Below are 20,445 nucleotides of genomic sequence, written 5' to 3' on the forward strand. Positions count from 1 at the left end.
CGCCATGGCCAGGCACGACTTGGGGTCGTGGTCGCGCCCCAGGCAGTAGAGACACATGCGGTGCGGGTCCGTCACCGACATCATGTGATGACAGGCCCCGCAGGACTTGAAACCGGGCATCCCTACGGCACCGGGAGTCGATCGACTAGAGTAAATGGAGGCAAAAAGGCCTCGAATAACTCAGCCAAAAAGTGACTGGGGGTACCGCTCTCTCCGGATCTGCACTTGCTGGCACGGAAAAAGAAAGAAGTGATGCCAGCGCACAAGGGCATCGTCTAAGTAGCTGCGGTGATGTCATCTTGGCAACCACAACCCCATCGACGGACGCGGAGCCGCACAACGCCACCTTCTGACGCGCAGGGGTAATTCTAAGGTAAGGAATGTATCAATACGTGTTTCTTTCAGATAAAATGTTTAATGAAGTTAAGTAAGGAAAACATTCCTAAACTTTTGCAATTGATTTGAGATTTCAGTGCTGAAGATTTACATGCTATTTACATGCTATTCACACTCATGCCGTGTAGTGCTTGATGTGAACAATGCACGTTGTTTATGTTTGAATTAGAGGTTATGGTATACATTTGACTCATGATCCATCCCTAAAACCTGCAATGCACCAGGACATAGACTTCACTTTAGAATATATTTTCCCCACACAGGTGATAAGACAGTATGTATACTGATGCAAAGCAGGACATTCTATGTATAGTGGTACATTGCGAAGGTAATCTGATAGGTAGTTACCAGTCCAAACACCATACCATGAAACTTGCACCCCTGGAAGAGTGGGTGGGCGCATGTGAATATACAGCACCTTAAGCTGCAAACCCATTGTTCCTTGGAAGTAATGTTTTCCATATGCAACATGCTGTTATAGACTGGAAAGAGGAGCCCTTCGCCCTAAAGCTATGGCTTGAGAGCAACAGTAGGTGTTTAGAACACAATTTGTCTAACTTTTATCTCCTGGCAGGACTGCTCACGCAATAATGCTTTGCGAACGTGTAGGTGATACACCTTGTTGCAGCTGTCTGCAAATGGAATTTAGTAATTAAAATCATAGTGGCTCCTTTTTGCGAGTGTAATGTGCCATAAGCAGTGTGCTGTGTGCTCTTGAGTATCCATCTTACAATGCTCGACTTGGAAATGGGTTTCCATAAGTGGGGATTGCCAAAAGCTGCGAATAGTTGCTTTACCCATCTATCAAATGGATTTAGAATGGTCACTAAAATACATAAAGGCTCCTTTGACATCTAAAGTCGTAAGGCCCTGTCTGCAACTGATTATGGATGCGGAAAGAAAACTGGCAACTCAAGGGTTTGTGCTACTTTAGGCAGAAACTAGTGTTTGTTTTAAGGTAGACCCGATCTCTGAATGACAGATTTTTCAACACTTAGGAATTTAACTCACTAAATGTACCTAAAAAAATTGACCGAAATGACAAATGCCAGAAAAACTGGGAAAGGCAAAAGCTTAAGGGCTCAAACGGACAGGTAAGAAAAACATGGGTGCTTCATGAGAGGGACAAACAAGTTACTTAACTTCAGGAATGATCTTTCTGGTGGATACTCTAACTGCAGATTCCTCTACCTTGGAATATTCCCCAGACATCAGACGGGACCCAGAGATTTTTGTCGCAGTGCTCCTGTGCGCCCCTAGGGACACAACCGTGGTCAGGGCCTCAATCAGTTGTAATGCTGCTGATGGCCCTGGAAACTCAGGATGCACTAGGATCAGTTGAGGAATTGGCTCAGCGACAGACTTTGAGCAAGATCAAGCGGCAACCTGATGTTTTTACGACCTCTCTGACAGGGTTGAGACGGGGTCAAATCCTGTTTGACCTTCTTGAGCTTCTGCTTTAAATTACCAGAAGTTTGGATTGGAAAAGGACCTGTTGTGGTGACGGCCTTGAGATCGGGAATGAGTCAGCACCCTCCACTTCAAGCAGGACTTCTGTGACTACTTTCTGGGATCTGCAATGCACAGCTTCACTTCACGTTCCCGGATCACCTTGGTTCATAAGGGCACACTCATTGCAAGAGTAGTGTCCCATACCGAAACACCAGAGGCACACCACATGGTGGCTTATCAATATTTGTTTATCAAAGTCCCTATGAGGTTTAAAGACCGTAGTTTTAGAAGAGAAAATAGTACCCTTGCACTCTAGAAAAATCTTTTCAATTGACAAGGAAAAAGGCGGAGCTCTCGATTTGCATATAAAAGTGCAGAAAAAAGGAAATGTTGACATTTTGGACTGGTGCTTGTATGCTGCAACATCGTCACTTTCAGGGAGGAACGAGTAAACGCTGAGCTAGACAACGCCACCTGGGAGCAATGCTGTTTAAATCGTACAAATCAAGTTTGGTGCCTGGCAAAACTAAAACTTCAGGTGTCAAACTGCAAGATTTAGTGTCCTAGGAGTTGGGGGTTGTAGTTGATCTGATGCTGCGAGACTAGGCCTCTGCTTAGATGTAGTTTTTCTAAGGATGTACTGATATCCTAGTAGTGTTGAGTACCACGGTTGCCATGCTGAAGTGAGTGTTAAAAGGAGGAGTGCCTACTTTCCTCATTATATATGGGTTTGGCGGTAGTGGAGGAAAAATGTAAGCAAATATCCTTGACCAGTTCATCAGTAGAACACTGCTCAAGGACTGTGGGCATCTAGAGTGAAAGCTTTGACATTTTGCGTTCTTTTGAGTAGCATAGAGATCCACTATTGTGGTATCCCAGCGAAGTACTGTTTAAGTACTTGGCCATTGATCTCCAATTAGTCTTTCTGTTGAGGAGTGTTTGCAGGTCCGCACACAAGTAGACCACGCACAGGAGATGCTCTGTCAGGAGGAAAGACCCAATGACATATTGTCTTAAGTTGGGTATCTAGAATACATGCATGCTCTTGGGGTGTAAAGCGTAATGGACATGTTATGTGTACGAATGAGCACTGTCTTGTTATGAATCACTATGTAAAACGTTTGTGGCACTAACCATACTGCCATTAATTACAGAAGACTGATGCACAGTCCTTATTACTGAAATAACTGGCCCCGAATTGTGAGGGAGCCCAATAGTGCTGCCAACTCTTGTAAAGGAATTGTCTGTGGTAATGATCACATGCGGTGATCAGGTTGAGGAATGAACTGCCCAATAAGTTTTTGTTGCAGAATTATAATTTGCGCTGAACTCTGGCCTCCACCAGCACTAGATGCTCTTATCTGCAAGTTGCTTGTAAACATTGCCTATCCAGACACTCCTGTGGATGATACATGTGCAAGCAATTATGTGGAAGCATTTTGATAGAAGACCCAATCATTCCCAGGAGTTTCATGGTGGTTCCCACTGTCAGAGGATGCGATGTCGGGCAGAGGAAGAGCCTTTGAAATGCAATCAGCCTCTCATTGGTTGGGTAATCTCTGCCTGTTACTGTTTCGAGTATGGATCCCAAGAAAGGTTGCATCTGATATTGGCATTAGAGGTATTTTTTCCTTCCTGGACTAGCTCCTTCCCCCTTTTGCAATAAGCTTCTGCCAGGTGATTTATCAGCTACTCAGTTTCCTCCCATTGGTACTGGTCATATCTTGATAGCACAGCAGCCCCACTGAATTAGCAATGCACCACTGAATGGCAGCCCCCAAGGCTTCTCTCCTACCGGCAGTGTCAATTCTCTTACTTTCCTTATCAGCAGTGGCATTGCGAGTGCCCTAGACAAAAGCACTTTTCCTGGCTGTATGGACTACCGGGAAAGAGGGTGACACTTTCTCCAATGTATAGAGGATCTTCTGGAGTGTCTTATCTTTTTTCCTCCACCCTCAGTATGACCATACTGGTATTATCTGGGTGCTTGAAGTTCTCTGCCAAGCACTTAAGCATGTTCTTAAGTACCGGCAAGAATTACACCTTGAACTCTGTTTTGAAGAGTGTCCCTACCAGCAAGTTGTCTTCCTCCTCCACCATGTGAACTTTAACGTTTTGGTGGTTAGTAAGTATTTATTAGTTAAGCCAGGCACTGTCTCCATCATCCATTGGGATGGGCTGCTTCAAAGAATCTGGAGGATTCATGGTAGTATCTGGCTCAGAGTCTGTGTGTGCAGAATATGATGGCGATTGAGAATGCGCGAATGAATGAGATGGTGAGCTAATCTCCTTGGACCTGCCTGACATTTTTGGAATAGGAAAGGTCCTTAGCTCTTCCTGTGTGGCTTCCTCAAACACAATACCCATACGGAGCAGCTGTGGGTGGTGTGCCAAAATATGCCTTCACTGGGCTGATATATAATCTTCACTGCCTAACATCAGGCTGCGCTCCCTATTCCTGTGATAGTGTGGGCTCACTCAGTTACAAGGTCTGTTTCAAAGTCACTTTAAAGTTAACTTCAGTGCTGATAAAGACAGGTCAGAAGCTCAGAGCTGAGATGCTGCCTCTCGCCGTCAGGGCGAGAAGGCATAGGGTTGAGACTTCTTTGGATCCAAGTTGGGCTGTCAGGCTAAGATAGATCTGAAACAGTGGTTGGTGCAGACTGTGGAGGCCTTTTCAGCAGCAGCTCAAGGCTGGATGCAAGGCTGTCTCAGAAGCAAAGTTTTCCCTGGAGCCAAGGCTCCACTCAAGATTGAACTCTGGAAGGAAGATCCTCAGAAGGTGTGTAATGTGGTATCTTCAGAGTCCGAGTCATACGTGAAAAAAATAATTCTGACAGTCTCTCTATTTGGCCTCATATGATACTGGAGGGGTCCATCTTTTTCCCATCTGGATAAGCTCCCTCGATGTTTGCAGCAGACTGCGGCTGATGGCACAGGAGACTCCACCCACACACTCCATTCTGTAGTGTGCCAACTGGTGTTTCTTCCAAAAAGTAAATGGTCTTTTTATTCTCAAAGGTGTGGCCTTGACTCAAAGCACCATTGTCTGCTGAAAGTATGGACAGATACATAACTGCCAGAAAAATGTGCAGAACAGGACCAACAAGCTACAACAGTAATCATGGCTTTCATCATGGTGGAATGAGCCATGCCCTCAGTGCGATCCTTTTTTGCCAACCTTTAACAGTATGAAGCAGCTAACAATACGTTTTGCAATGTTTGTTTCTGGACAACATTTTCTTTGTACCATTGAACACAATAAACAGCTGACCATCCACCCAATATGACAATCCCATCAATATTGTAACTGAGGGCACACTGATTGCAACCTTTGCTGCTCCCTCTCCTTTTTAAAATGGGTGTGGCAGTTAAAAAGTAATTAGCACGCATGATCAACTGCCAATGCAGAGAGGTGAACCACTTTTGGGAGTAAGGATGCACGTATCCTAAGCAACAGTTCGTCAGGAAAAACTGTGGTATATGAAGTCAACTGCCAAGACCGTCAGCCAGCTAATACTATATTCACAAGTTGTGGAAATGAGAAATAGTGTCTTCTGAGCCAAGAGTTTCAGAGTAAAACATTAAATAGGCTCGAAATTAATACACATTGAGCATATTAAGCAATCAATCCATCAATCATGCCATTTGTATAGCGCACTACTCACCCGGGAGGGTCTCAAGGCGCTTGGGGGGAGGGGTATGCTACTGCTCGAACAGCCATTAGAACTACATTGAGGTCTAGTTCAAAGATAAAACAGCAAACGTATATCAAACAATCTAGCCTATTGAGGGTCACCCTGTGTCTCATATAATAAAGAAACTGGCGTCTTACGAGGGACGGGGGAGACTATCAAATACTTCCTCTTTCTGATTGGGATAATTGGTGGCTTATTACGGCCTTTTTTGGAACATCGTTTTCTTCCTCGCAGAAAAATTTGGATTGCTGATACACTTTCTTGCAGGGATTACGGTGTACTTCATGTACAAAGCATCAATAACTGAAAATCGATACTTGAAGTGAATCAGTATACAGTGTGGACTCATAAAAATTTGGAGCTACAGTATTCTTATTGTTCACTTACATCTTTTTTGATTCGTGCTTTGCCACTTTCAAACAAACGCAATTAATTTATCCATCACACCTCTTGCCCTGACGAAGTTCCTTAAGTAGGAACGAAACGCGTTGGCTGTTCTGTGTACCTTTCAACCACGAAGAATAATAAAATAAATTTTTCAACTACCTTATTGCTCTAATTTGTGACTACATACCTGGTGCTGCCTCCACTCTGTTGGAAATATTCACAAGTTGTGGAAATGAGAAATAGTGTCTTCTGAGCCAAGAGTTTCAAAGTAAAACATTAAATAGGCTCGACATTAGTACACATTGAGCATATTAGAACTAAATTGAGGTCTAGTTCAAAGATAAAACAGCAAAAGTATATCAGACCATCTAGCCTATAGAGGGTCACCCTGTGTCTCTTAGAATAAAGAAACAAACATCAACCAGGTCTCTATAAACTGGTTTGGATGAAGGGTGTGAGCAGTCAAAATGACACCAACCACCTCAGCTGCTAGATCACAGACTTTGTTGGTTTTATTCAATCCCCACACATGAAAGTGTAAGTTAGATGCAGCACCTTGCCATTCTCAGAGTGATAAGTTTGAAGTACCAGACAATCCAAGATCAATATGGACTCACCAGCATGAACAGCACTCGTCCCCATTATCCAGCAACAAAGGAAGACATGTGTAGGGAATGTTATAGGTTGAACTGTGGGTCGTTAGCCAGCATGCCTATACCCTATGTGGATTAGAACCTGTTGACTGTTACCATGTGCTGTAATACTACACAGGGCTTTAGAATACATGCCTTTACCCCTAATTGCATGTTCTGCATTCTGATATTAAATACACACACACATTCACTGGAAAAAAATCAAAGGTTACATGGACGTTATAGTTAGGTCGACGTTTTACCCACACAAAAAACATAGAAATTCGGCAGTAATAGTTATACTTATAGTTAAACTTATGTTAAGAAACTAGAAGTTGTGGCCTAAAGTTACTTAACAGCACAAGTATTCTATCGTTATGTGTGGGTAAAATGTCAACCTAACTACAACGTCCCTGTAACCTTTGCTTTTTCAGTGAATTTCTATTTTTGTTTAACAAAGTAAAATATAATTACCGTACGTAGGTCATGCATGGCGATGGTTGGCCCCAGGACCTGGTCGGTGGTCAGGCCCTGCAGCCAACCACCCTGCATGCATCCATGGAGTCCGAGTCCCCCCCTTCCCCTCCCCCATGAGCTTCGGACTCCGATCCTCGATTTGTGCCCTAAAATTTTTTTGGGGCAGCGTTTTGCTCATGGGACCACTTCATGTGTCCTATAGGATTAGGATGCCTGTATCCTGATCCCTTATGTGTTCTGACAAATGGTGGCTGTAACTTCCCTTTCAAGTTGCGGCCAATCAATCAGGGCATTGCTTTTACCCCAGATCAAGGGTACTCGCGAATCCATTGGGTAGACCCGCAAAGTATCCGTGTCCCTAGATATCTATACATATATTTCTTTACTAACGTCCAAAATACTGCACAGATTCACACAAAGGTCACGTTCCAGACCAAGATCGACCTTTCTGCCAAATTTGGTGTAACTCCATACAATGGTTCAGGCTGCAGTCATGTTCAAAATATGAAAAATCCCTACTGACATTGCATGGAAAAAGGGTGTTTTAAGGCCCCCTCTTTTTCTCGGCTCCCACTTGCCCAACCAGCCCGAAACTTTGCAAACAGCAGCTACAGTAACTGCGACACTAGTTTTGAAAATTTCATGAAGATTTGCGCAAATCGCACCAAAGTTATTAGCAAAACAAAAAACGCTCCACCTATGGGAAAAGTGTGTTCCAACTATAAATTGGCTATAGCCAATAGCTGTGTGTGTGTGTATATATATATATATATATATATATATATATATATATATATATATATATATTCACTGAAAGTTCTATTTCCTAACTATAACGTCCCTATAACCAGTTTTTCTTCAGTGAATTCTGAAAGTTTTCTTTTATTTTTGTTAGGCAGTAATCTTAGAGGATGGGTGTGTGAGTGGCTATATGTGTCAGAGGGTGGGTAAGTGGCTGTATGTGTCGTAGAGTGGGTGTAAGTGGATATATGCTTGTGAGTTTGTGTGCGATTGGCTGTATAGGTCTATGAGTGGGGGAAGTAGTGGTTTTGTGAGTGACTCTTTTGATGAGTGTAAATGGGTGAGTGACTGCATGTGTATGAGTGGGTTTACAAGTGTTTTTTTGAGTGTGTGTGCGCGCATCGCTGCATTGTTTTGTGAGTGGGTGTGTGAGTGATCTTATGAGTGTTGTAGTGGGTGTGTGAAAGGAGCTTGCAAGTTGATTTCTGCTTTTGTTTACCTATAGTCATTTTAACCATATACTCTAATGTCACCAGGAGAGAAGTAGTAGTATCCCGGAGGGCAAAGTGATAACAGAAAATATTGTGCTCTGATAGATGTATGATGCATTCACCAGATTCAAGGATTGCAGCTTTTTTTAAGTTGCAGTACCTTTAAAACACACTTGCTTTGCCAAGACTAATGGGTTAGGATCATTTATGGTTTACAGAAGTTGTGGTATACTTGCTATGTTTATATGTTGAATGGGTGTGTGAGCGGGTTTGTGTTTTTCTGAGTGGATCTGTGAGTGGGTGTGTGAATGCCTGAGTAGGTCTGTGAGTGTGTGTGTGTGTAGCTGCCTGTGCTGGCATGTAAATGGGCCTCAGAGTACCTGTGTGGGAGGTCTGTAAAGTGTTTTTTTTAGTGCATCAAGATTCACGGATCCATCACAGATTTACAGGTGAGGGGCTGCGCTGAGCTATGTGGGGGAAACCACGGAATCACGCAGTGGAAAAGTAACCTTGATATAACTCAATTTCATACTTAACACAGGTTCATCTGACACACCCTTGGGGTCAGAGTATGTCTGCCCTGAACCCTTTAATCATTTTCCACGAAAATGTTAAGACCTGGGACCGTTCCCCCTAGACTTTAAATGGTGGCTGCAACCTCGCGGTCAGGTTGTGGCGAGCCAATCACAGAGTTGCTGGTGGCGTGTGACATTGTGAATCCACCACGGAGATCCGCGTCACTAGATATACAAATTTGTTTTTCCTTTAATAACTCTGCAACTACTAAACAGATTTACACCACATCACAAAAAAAAGGCTCTTTCTTCACCAAAAACTACCTCTGTAGTGTAATTTCATCCAGCAATTTGGGCTGTAGTCATGTTCCAAATACCTATGGGAAATGCAATTTCTTTTAACCCCCCCCCCCCCTTCTTGGCCCTTGCTTCACGAATAAACCTGAAATTCTCCATGCAGAACTAGACAAACATTGGCACTTTTTTGGGAACATTTTTTAAAGATTCATCAAATGGCACCAAAGTGATAAGCAGGTCAAAAACAAGCCTTTTCAATGGAAACTAGATTTTAACAATACGACTGGCAACCCCAAGTACGATAGATGGATATATATCTATCTTACCCACTGGCAGTTGCAAATGACCAGTGGGGGAGCTGCACGGCTTCTCCGCTGCCCCAAGGACTGACACCTCCCTGTGGCAAAATATGCAAATTACGGGCGAGGGAGTAACGTGGCTCCTCCCCGCCCCAGGGACCACCAGCTCCCTGGGGCATATGCATTTCTTTTAAAGGAATCTGGGAGAGGCCCTACGGTCTCCCTTGCAGCCCAGTGGACCACCACCCAAAATATGCAAGTTACTTGCAGGGGAGCCACGCAGCCTCCCCCTTCTGCCTCGGGGACTGCCACCTTCCTGGGGCATAATATGTAAATTACTTGCAGGGGAGCCGTGCGGCTCCCCTGGAGATCAGCACCTCGCCGGGGCAACCTACTGGAAAGAGGGGTTCACCCATGGCCCTGGGGAGTGCCCCCTCCCCCCCCCCCCCAAGCCAGCTCCAGAAATGTTGTGGGTACCCACCCCCGGGACATTGCATTTTGCTAATCCAAAGCAAACTCGGCTGTTTTCAGCAAGCGAGAGCATTTAAAAAAACTCTTGCTTGCTGAAAGCAGAGCAGAATTGCTTTTGGAGTGAGGGAGCTGCATGGTCAGCAGCTCCCTCTGTCCAAAAGCAATGTCAGCTCCTGCAGGACGCAGGGAGCGGACAGGGACTGCGGGGCCTTGAGGCTCCCCCGGGGCCAAAAAAATCCCAGGAGTGGGCCACTAGACCCACCCCGGGAGTCAATATTTATGAATGTGTTGCCTATTCCCCTACCAAGGCGAGATCAGTTTTTTACTGTGTTGAGGGATGATAAAATATGCAGGATAAAAGACTTAACAGGATATTTTGTATGCTTTCTATGTTGTCTATGTTAGCAAATGATCACTTTAAATGATGTGGTTTAATGGTAACACCCATCTGTGAACAAGGCTCGGGAAATGCTTGGGGTCTGTAATGTCCTGGGAAATGTAATGGAATAAAACACTCATTACACCAGCTCGGGCCTACAGCGTTATCTTTGTCTCCATGCTGCAGCTTTGAGATATATATATATATATATATATATTTGGTTGGCAACCCCACTTTCCCAAATCCCCCTTTTTGGAGGGGAGGGGAGGGGGCAGCAACTTTTTTTTTTGAACTACCTGCAACACCATCATGGTCGTAAAAATGCCCTTACATTCCTTTGCCTCTACCAATCCCTTAACCCCAAAAGAATACGTTATTTACCTTCAGCAAGTCTCTTTGTGGTGGGCACTATAACTACCTGCAGATCCCTCACCTTCTAAATTCCTCAGGCACCAGTCTAGATCGGAAGCTCTTCGAAAGCTGTCCCACACCAGTAGGGTGTGTCAGCTTCACTTTGGTGCCACACATAAAGCCTTGTGCCGGTGTGATTTCCTTTTACCTTGCCATAGACTTGTCCCAAAGCTGTAAATTCTCCTCAGGACTTGGTTTTCAATGATTTATAATATTTAAAATAATTTTAGGTGCAGTTTTCAAAAAATGTCACCACGCAAATAGTTGAATCCAAGCCATATTGAGACTGTGAGGGCCAGATGTCCTACACGGACTCAGGTGACACCTGTCTCGTGCCTAAGTTCAGACCATGATGCAAGTCCTGTCAGAAAATGCGTCCCAAAAAACACAAGGAATGGGAAGTCAAGATGTTCATGGCCAGAGCACGGGCAGAACGAAGTGCACACCATACGTTCTGACCGAGATCAAAGACTACAGAGTCAGAAACTTCTTCGAAATTCTCAAGAAAGCACAAAAAAAAGAGACCTGAATCTCGTTGACACTCTAGAAGCAATTCACCAATCCCTCCGATTCTCCTTGACAAGCACTGGATCAAGATCCAACAGAAGGTACAACAGAGGATCTGGCACCTGTTGCTCCATACGACATGGCATCGGCTTCAAGACCGCAGCCTGGTCTACCATACCCCAAGTTACCAACACCTGAGGCTGACACAAGGTTTCTGAATGCGATGTTCAGCATAACAGAGCAATGATCCCCTATTCACTAGAATTGCAGGCGCCCTACCAATTGGCGCTCTTCACTCCATTCCTGTAAATGGAAAGGGTGTAGTTGATGAATCCAAATCCATCTCTACCACCAGCCAGATCGGCATCGGGAACACCACCAACTGCACCAGTTGTTTTGAGCTCTTTGGCGCCGGATTCAAACATCTCTCCAGCGCTGTGGTCGATTCCCCCTGGTGCGCACACAATGCCATCGGAGCCACAGCCAATGCCTATTAAGCCACAGCTGACATTCTTCACTGACTCCGCTGGCACCACATCCGCCTGAGCTGGAAGAATATGGCCCTGATGACCCACTGCTCCAGAAGGCAGATACAAAGCATGTTGATGGAAGGCAGGCATTTTTTGGGCACTCCGATCCTCAAAATAATCCAAGAGTTGAAGAGGACAAGGATGGGCCAACCATATTCAACCCAGATATTGATGTCTTATAGGATGTCTGCAGACTTGATATTGCCCAGAATGGGAGCATCTATCCCCCTACTGGTATTTCTCCAACGGGAGTGACCTCATACCATGCAGTAATAAAAGGCTGCAGACATGCTGAACCTGCAGTTGCCATCAACAGAAGTAAAATGAAAGATCTTCTCTGAGGTCTTATATTGCATCTTCCCTACAGTGGAACCATTACTTCAGTTTAATGAAATCCTGACAGAACCCATTCTGGCCATATGGGAAAAGCTGGCCACTTCTGCTACTGTCTCAAGAACAACTGATAGGCAATATAAACTGGCTCCAGGAGATGCTGATTTGTTTCCAGCACATCCATCTCTCTAGAGCCTAGCCAGGCTTCTTGTTTCTCTAATCAGATTCCATGATCTTCTCCAATCTGAGTGGGAACTGAAGAAAGTAGAGTAGTGCGCAAAAACATTTTTGCAGCGAGGTGCATCGCCCTCAAATCCATCATTGTCACTTGCCTCCTTGGTAGGTATATTAATGCTGTACTGGAATCAGCAAAAGCAGTCATTTCCACTATCGGATAACTTTCAGACCCACTTTACAGAGCTCAGTGGGGATGGTCAGGCTGCTGCAAAACAGGTTATTCAGTCTGGCCTACATTTGTCTGATTCAGTGGCAACGGCCATTTAAACACACATCGCCCTACTTTGCTATGCTTTGGTACTAAACTCAGTCTTTTCGCAGAACGTTCAGGCCACACTAATGGACCTTTCATTTGATTGGTCTCACTTCTTTGGTACTAAAGCAGACTCCACATTAGAGTTTCAATGACAATAAGGCACGGCCAGATCCTTGGTCTTCAGACCCAAAACAGGAACTACAGAAAGTTTCAGGCATCTGCAGAGGCTTCTCATTTTGAGGCTATCAGCAGAACGCCAACCAAAAGCGACAACAGGCGAAACACTTCTGCAAATAATATAGAGCGCAAGGCAAAGGAACATACTGGTCTACATCTCTTCCTCCTTTGCCAGATACCGCCGGTAATCAGCCCTAGTTCCACTCCAACCAAACACATTCAGCCCATTGAAGGACAGGTATTGCTCCTTTACACAAGTGTGGAGGACCATGCCTTCACGCCTTTGGGTCTTGGAAATAGTAAGAAGGACTTGTACCCTATCCTATTTACAAACACCTCCTCCCATTCCTTGCCAGCTAGATGAAATCCTACATGATCTGCGTGTCTGTCAACAGGAAATCCAATTCTTGCTCCTAAAGGGCACAACAGAGTTGGATCCAGAGCAGGAACGGAGTCAGGAATGCTATTCTTGGTACTTCCGGATCCCAAAAATAGACAGCTAGCTACATCAGGTTCTAGACTGCCCAGTTCTAAACTGGTTTCTCAAAAAGTAAAAGCTTAAGATGCTTTACCTCACTCAGGTTCTTCTTATGGTGGAAGCAGAGGACTGGATGAAGTTGGTCGTTCTGCAAAATTTATCCCAAAGACAGACGTATATCCTTTTTGATGAGGGACAGTTGGCCGCAAGATGACAACAGCCATGTCTGGAGAAAGGCAAAAGGTTTTCAGCTGTCGCGACTCAATTTTCAAGCATGAAGATGGAGATAGTGGAGGTCAGGTGCAGAACTCTGCCCCACTGCTGTGACAGCAGATCCTCCCTGAGGGGTTGTCTGATGGGAGGGTAGGAGCTCATGGCCAGGAGCTTTGGAGACCATCCTCTCTGTGCCCAATCCGGATCCACTAGGAGGACTTGGTGCTGGCTGGAACTGAAGATCTTCAGAACTCAGGCTGGAGAGTTACTGGGAGAAGGCATACAGGAGAGAGAGCGAGAGAGAGCGAGAGAGCGAGAGACTGACTGTGGGAACTCATGCACACAGATCTTCTGACAATGCATGTTCTTTGCTATGGCGAATAGAGCAAGCCAAAGTATTCCCTATACGTGGAAGCTGCTCGGTGTTTTGGCCTGCCAGCCCAGTAAAAACTGCTGAATCCTGCTTCCAACAAGGTGGCTGTGTGTCTTTAAAGGCATGTTAAAGGGGTTTGGCCGGTGGGGTGGTGGTGTGGGGGGAGGGGAGGGTCAGTGGACTGGCGTGCTGCCTATGACCGTAGAGGTCAGTGGGTACCACACCTCAGTCACAAAACATCTGAGAACTCTGCTGAGGCTGAAGAGGCAGGCAGAATTGCGTAACCCTATCAGAGCTGTAGAAATATCGAAAAGACTGATGCAATAAATGTTGCAGAGCAGAAAAGCTCAATGAGTGATCTGTGGCCCTTCTTTCTTAGAAATGCTTCAGAACAGAGTGTTTTATCCCCAAATAGGCAAGCCCCAGCAAAGGACAGGTCTATAAGGGATGACTAATCATTGCCAGAGAAACGTCTAGATCTCAACGAGGAGGGGTGATGGATAGCAACACTAGAGACAATGTCTCGCTCAATGGAATCGTAGGTACCAATGGTACATTTAGCAGTGTCCGTCCATCTGGTAAGGGCTGGGTCAGTACAAGATGAAGGACTTTAGGGCACTTGGGAGAACTTAGGCTACAGAGTGCCAAAAAGCGTGGGAATTGTGGTCTAAAAGTAAGTAGCACTGACCGACTGGACAGGCTCACTTGTGGAAGAAAATACCTTCTTCTGAAAGGTCTCTACTCTCTCAGACTACCCATCTGGGAGAGTAGTTGGGAAGGCTTTTCGGTCTGTCCTACCGGTGGAAGCTTGCATCACCCAGCTCTCAGACGAAGGGTGCCAAGTCACAAAATTGAGTAGTCGGGGGTAGAATGATGATGCCACACAATCTGGGTACTCACCAAGGAACCAGAGCAAGGTTTGGCCCAGCACCCTAATAGGGTATTGGTGAAGGTCCCATTAAAGGGCATCAGGGGTTCAGTATTTGTCACCACACCAGCAGGAGAACTTCAGTTAGAACATTACTTTTGACCTCCAAGGTCCGAGCTAAGGTTCGAGAACCAAGACTGCCTTCTGCATAACTATCATGTGGCAGGGCCTAGAGGTAAGATTAAGCCGTTGTCCTGAGAGGTGTTGAGGTCACTGGTATCCTGGAGGTCATCATACCAGTTTACTTCATGGTAAGGTTGCCGGACCTAGTCTTGTGCATTATACGGATTGTCAGAGTATGTCCAAAATAATGACGGTACCGTATGATGCCTGTCCTGCGCAACCAAGTGGAGCGGGCAAAAGGTGCAGCTCTATGGACACAGAGCGCGGCCTCAGTAAATTTCAGTGAGAAAAACACAAAATCACCTTTGCCACCTACATTTATATCCAAAATTGAAAAAGATCGAAAACACTGTTTGTCCAGATCAACCCGGTATTTTTATTTATACCACTTATTTATATTTATTTTATAATTTTTCAAAAAAGACGTTTACTCAGCGAAAATGACATTTACAACCTAGCTTTGAGTGAATAAAAAATACTTTATTCACTCAAAGCTAGGTTGTAAATGTAATTTATTTGTTAGTAAATATCACTGTACATTTGTGTAAATTTGTGTAAATATGTGGATACGGATGAGTAAACGTCTTTTTTGAAAAATTATAAAATAAATATAAATAAGTGGTATAAATAAAAATACCGGGTTGATCTGGACAAACAGTGTTTTCGACCTTTTTCAATTTTGGATATAAATGTAGGTGGCTAGGCAATTTTGGTTTTTTCTCATTATAAATAGGGTCCAGCCCATCCACCTGTCCTCAAGGGCCTAACTCCTTAGGTTTTTCAGTAAATTTCAGGGCACCACCGACTGAGTCAGAGAGAACAATGGGTTGCGCCTCCTCCAGAGTCAATGGCACCAGCATCCATGTTCTAGGAATCTGTGTGGAACATGGAGCAGGTGGTGTGTAGGCAAAGGGGCTGGTAGAGGTTCTGTGACGGGTTCAGAGGGCCCAATTGGCACAGAGGGTGAACCTGCCGGCAGTATCCCACTTCTTGGCTCTGTGGGGTCTGCAGGTGAGCAGAGGGAGTTAGAAGGGATCCAGTCACATCACGACCTTGTGGAGATCTTGGACCTCCTCAGTGTACCAGATGGCCCCGCAAACTCTGGTCGCACGGGACAAGTTGTGAAATTTGGTCGGGCGTCAACTATCTTTGGGAGCGAGATCAAGAGGAAATGCCCTCACGCCTTCGCTGGTGTATTAGAGTGGCGACAAGGGGCCAAGCCCCGCTTGAATTTATGTTTATTTTCCAACTTACCCGAGGATTTAGAGCAAGAAGACCAGGGACCTCAGAACTGGTTTCTGTACTGGGAATAGACCAAGACCAACCTTTGTACTTGCAATAGTCCAGACATGGGTTCTTTTGATTCCAGGTGATGTAGTGCTGCACCTCGCGCTTCCCAACAGCATTCGGATTCATCGAAGTGCAGTCACTGCAGGCCTTAGAGTTTTAGCCAACCATAGACAAACCTGATGGGGTTCTGTCACAGATAATTGCTTGCAACAGCGTGTACAAGGTGTAAAGCATGTTGTCTTCGACTGGGGACACTGTCCTTGTAAACTGGATTTAGCATTCGTAGGTAAATGTGTCTCAAAAGAGATTAAAGGTAGCTCTAGGAATGCAGCTGTTGGTTCTGAAGGAAAAGAACAGACGTCAATGTACTGGAGTGGTGCCTAAATTGGCTCTGCTTGTCATTTCTGGAGCAGAACGGTGTCCGTACAGAGCACTACCTAGTGGCACACAGAAGTACTGCAAAAAAGCTTCCAGGTCCAGTTTGACATCTAGGGAATTATTCGAAACGTTAGGAATCTGTGGTTAGAAGTCTCTATCAGAATTCCTAGGCTCATTGAGCTGGTGGAAAGGCTCGAAAGACCACCATATTCACACCAGCTCTGATGTACTGGAGCCTCTGGGAAGGAGTCAGATGAGACTACGACACAATAGAGAACACCGTAACATGTGAAAAGGGCTCCCTGTCATCTAGAGGAGTTGGATGATTAACTGCTGTGAGCGACCTCCTTCAGCAGTCAGTCAAAGTATTGGGAGACCGGTATTAATAACCTAAGAAGGTATTCTGCAACCACCACCATGACTTTTGTGAACACCAGAGGGGTGCTGTTGAGGCCAAATGGGAGCACACAAAACTGAAAATGTTTGTGGCCCACCTTGAATTAGAGGTAACAGTTGTGGGACTGTAGGACAGGGAGGTGGAAATAGGCACCCATGCAAGTCCAATGTTACCATCCAGTCGCCTAGATCCAGGGCAGAACTTAGGTGATGGTTTCAAATTGAAAGAAAGCCTCTGTCCCTCTTTGGAACCAGGAAATAACAGGAACAACATCTAGTTCCTAGGAGGATGGAAAAATGGTCCCCCAAAAGAGGGCCTGCAATGAGTGGTATGTGGGGTAGATCAGCCAAAAATGGCAATGTGTATCCTCGTAGGGCAATCTGGAGCACCCACCGATTTAATGTGATGCTCTGTCACCTATGGAGAAAATGATCTTGCCTCCAACTGGGTGACTACTTGCAAGGGGGGATCAAGTTAAAGCAGTTTTGTGACTGTGGCAGGAGGGTGGGCGATTGCACTGTGCACTGTCACTGGAGGCCTGGCTCTGTTGGCTTGATCCCGGACCCTGGCCTCAAAAAGACTCTAGGGCCACATGATACTGTGAGGGGCCCTGACATTATCAGTGTTGGAAACCCCTCCCAAAGCCTTGATGGGGTAAAACTGATGCACAAGTGCAGGAAGGCAGAGAGAGTACAGATGCCCTACTTTCCTTATAGTGCTCTAGCAGAGGCTGCTTTGTTGCCAAACAATCAAGTCTCATCAAATGTTGAGTCCTTCAGAGACATGTGGTCATCACCTGAAAAATCAGTGAATTTCAGCTAGATATTGAGCTGAAGCACCACGCTGACACCAACTGCCCCAGCCCAAGAAGTCCATAGGTGCAGTACTGTTCGGACGACTTACTTCGCCACATTCTGCCCATCCTGAATAATCTCTGCCAGGATAGCTCTATATTCTTCAGGAACAGTTGCCATGATCTCACTAACTAGGTTCCACAATGCGTGCAAGTAATATCCAAGGAGACAGCATTGACTCATTTTGACAACCAGGTTAACGGAGAAAATATCCGTTTCCCACAGGTTTGAACTTGCTATCTAGAGGTGTAGTGGGAAATATGTTTGGGTTAAGCCTGCTGGTGGACGCCTATACCACCAAACCTTCTACAGTGGGTTGTTGCAGCAGAATGGCACAGGTCTTTGTCTTCTGGCCAAGTGCCTATGTACCGTTAGGTAAGAACAGGGGTTTGCCTAAGCTCTTACTAATGGTTCAGCTAGTACTGCACAGAATGGCAAGCGTTGTTCAGAGGAAGTATAACCAGGCTGCATGACTTCAGTGAGCATCTTTGTTTTAACTTCCAGAAAGTAATTGGAGATCCAGAACTCCTGCAGCATGACTGATAACCACTGCAAAGGATCAGATTCTAAAGTTGAGGGGCCGAGTAGGAATTCAGCCCGGTGTCTGGGATAGTATCCAGCTCATTGAATTCCTTTAGAACCATATAGAAATTATCATCACAGATTTGGTCATCATGATTATCATCATCGCCATGTTGGTTATGATTTGAATGTGAGGCAAAGAGGTTGTGATGTGAATGTCTCTTCTGAGGCAATTGTAGAGCTCAATCTGAAAGAGGCTGTCAGTTGAGGCAAAATTGGAGGACCCAACTTTGGCCAAGGTGGGATCAGGTTCTGTTCTGAGTCGGAAAGCACAATGGGCTCTTCATCTGATAGCATCAACACAGATGGGACTGGCAAAGGTTACGGTACTGGAGTCATAATGGATATTGGCCGTGGAGTCAGGACAGATTCCACTGCTCAGTCAAGAGGAACAGGCTGCTTCAGTAAGGGAACCACTGACGGTAACAGACTGGAAGCCTCCTTGGATCTGTGGGGCCTAAAGGCACATCAGTGGGAAGCAGTCGGGTGCCGAAGATGAGCAACATTGTCTACTTGAAGGCTTCAACCTGATATAGCATCACCAATGGCCCTGGAAACTCGAATTGCAAAGGATTAAGCTTGGGAATTGGTTATTCAGCAGGAATTTGTGACAGATTTAGTGGCCCCTTGGTGCCTGGATCACTTGTCAGAATGAGAATAGCAGGACGGGGGAGAGTCCCGCTTTGAATTCTTATGCTTTTTAAAAAAACTTGGACTAACCTAAAGAAATGATGTAGAAAGACTATCTGTTGTGGGAAAATCCTTTAGAGTGGGAATAGGACAGTGCCCTAAAGTTTAATCGGGAACAGTTATTTCCTTGTTTTCCAATGAGGATTCATGACAGAGTTTGGCTTTGTGTTCCGGGATCACCCTCGGATTCATCCTAGAACAGTCTTCACAAGACGTGGAGTCGTGTGAAGACCCGAAAACCAAAGAAATGCCTGGTGTGGACTAGTCACAGACATTAATTTGTGATGATCCTTACAAGTTTTAACCCGTATCATTTTAGAGAGTGACATGTCCTTCGCATACTTTATGAATTTAGAATTAGCTCCATGGAGCCCAAAGGTACGCCAGAGTGAGCCGGTAACATCTACATAATTTGCAGCGTAGCCGGCTTGAAGGCCGCTATTTACTGCAGGGTCAACGGCAGATGGAGAGGGAGGGAATACCAATAATGGCTCTGAGCCAGAAGACACCCAACCCTTAAGCAAACGCTTGCAAGTTCTCACCAAACTGAGTGGCAGAATTGGGATGGGTTCCGGGTAGATTTCTTGCACTTATGTTGCATTTACAACTTTAGCTGACTGGAAGACAAATAGGAAACAGACTGTGTGGAAAAGGCCTCCTGACTAACTGAAGCTTACTCCGTGACTAGCAGTGGGAGCATAACCGGTCTCTAATGCAACCCCTCTTATGCACCGTGAGAAAGCCTCACCCCCTGCTGCTGAATTGCTTTTGGGTGCATGAGGGTGCCAAAATCGCACAACAGAGTTGTGACATGAGCCCAAGCAAAATAGACACACCATAGGGTATGTGAAAGACATCTTTCCGAAAGTGCAGCACAGCTTGAATTCTGTTTTCAGGTGTGACGTCTTCCCTGTGACACATCTGTCATAAGAAAATGGAAAACATTTAGTGCAGATCACCAGATATGGCTTGAAAGAAAAAGCTTATGTCAGCAAGCAAGACTGGCGCTTATATGCTGCCATGCTCCATCATCTTCACAGACGGTGTGCAGTCACCAAAGCAATATTCTAAAAGTGAGGAATCCATGGTTAGAAGTATCCATTAGAAAGATCGGGATCTTAGCCTGAATGTTCAAGACTCGATACATGGCAAGAAGGCCTTCAATACAAAGGAGTACAGAATGACCAAAAAAAAGGGAATACTCTGCACCTGCTGGAGACGAGATTTGGCTCATTGATAGAGAACATCATATTTACAAAAAGGGAGAAGAGGGATAATGAACCGGGACGCCCTCCGCTCAATATCAAAATACAAAGACCAGGTTACATACTACACATACAAATCCAATTTTCAAGGGAACGTCGCACCATTTCTTTCTCGGTGGGACAGGGTTAACTATCTAGTCACAACCAATGCATATGTGTCATTCTGATCTATAAAATCAACCAAACAG

This window comes from Lissotriton helveticus, chromosome 1_1 (assembly GCF_964261635.1).
Source record: "Lissotriton helveticus chromosome 1_1, aLisHel1.1, whole genome shotgun sequence".
Taxonomy (NCBI): domain Eukaryota; kingdom Metazoa; phylum Chordata; class Amphibia; order Caudata; family Salamandridae; genus Lissotriton; species Lissotriton helveticus.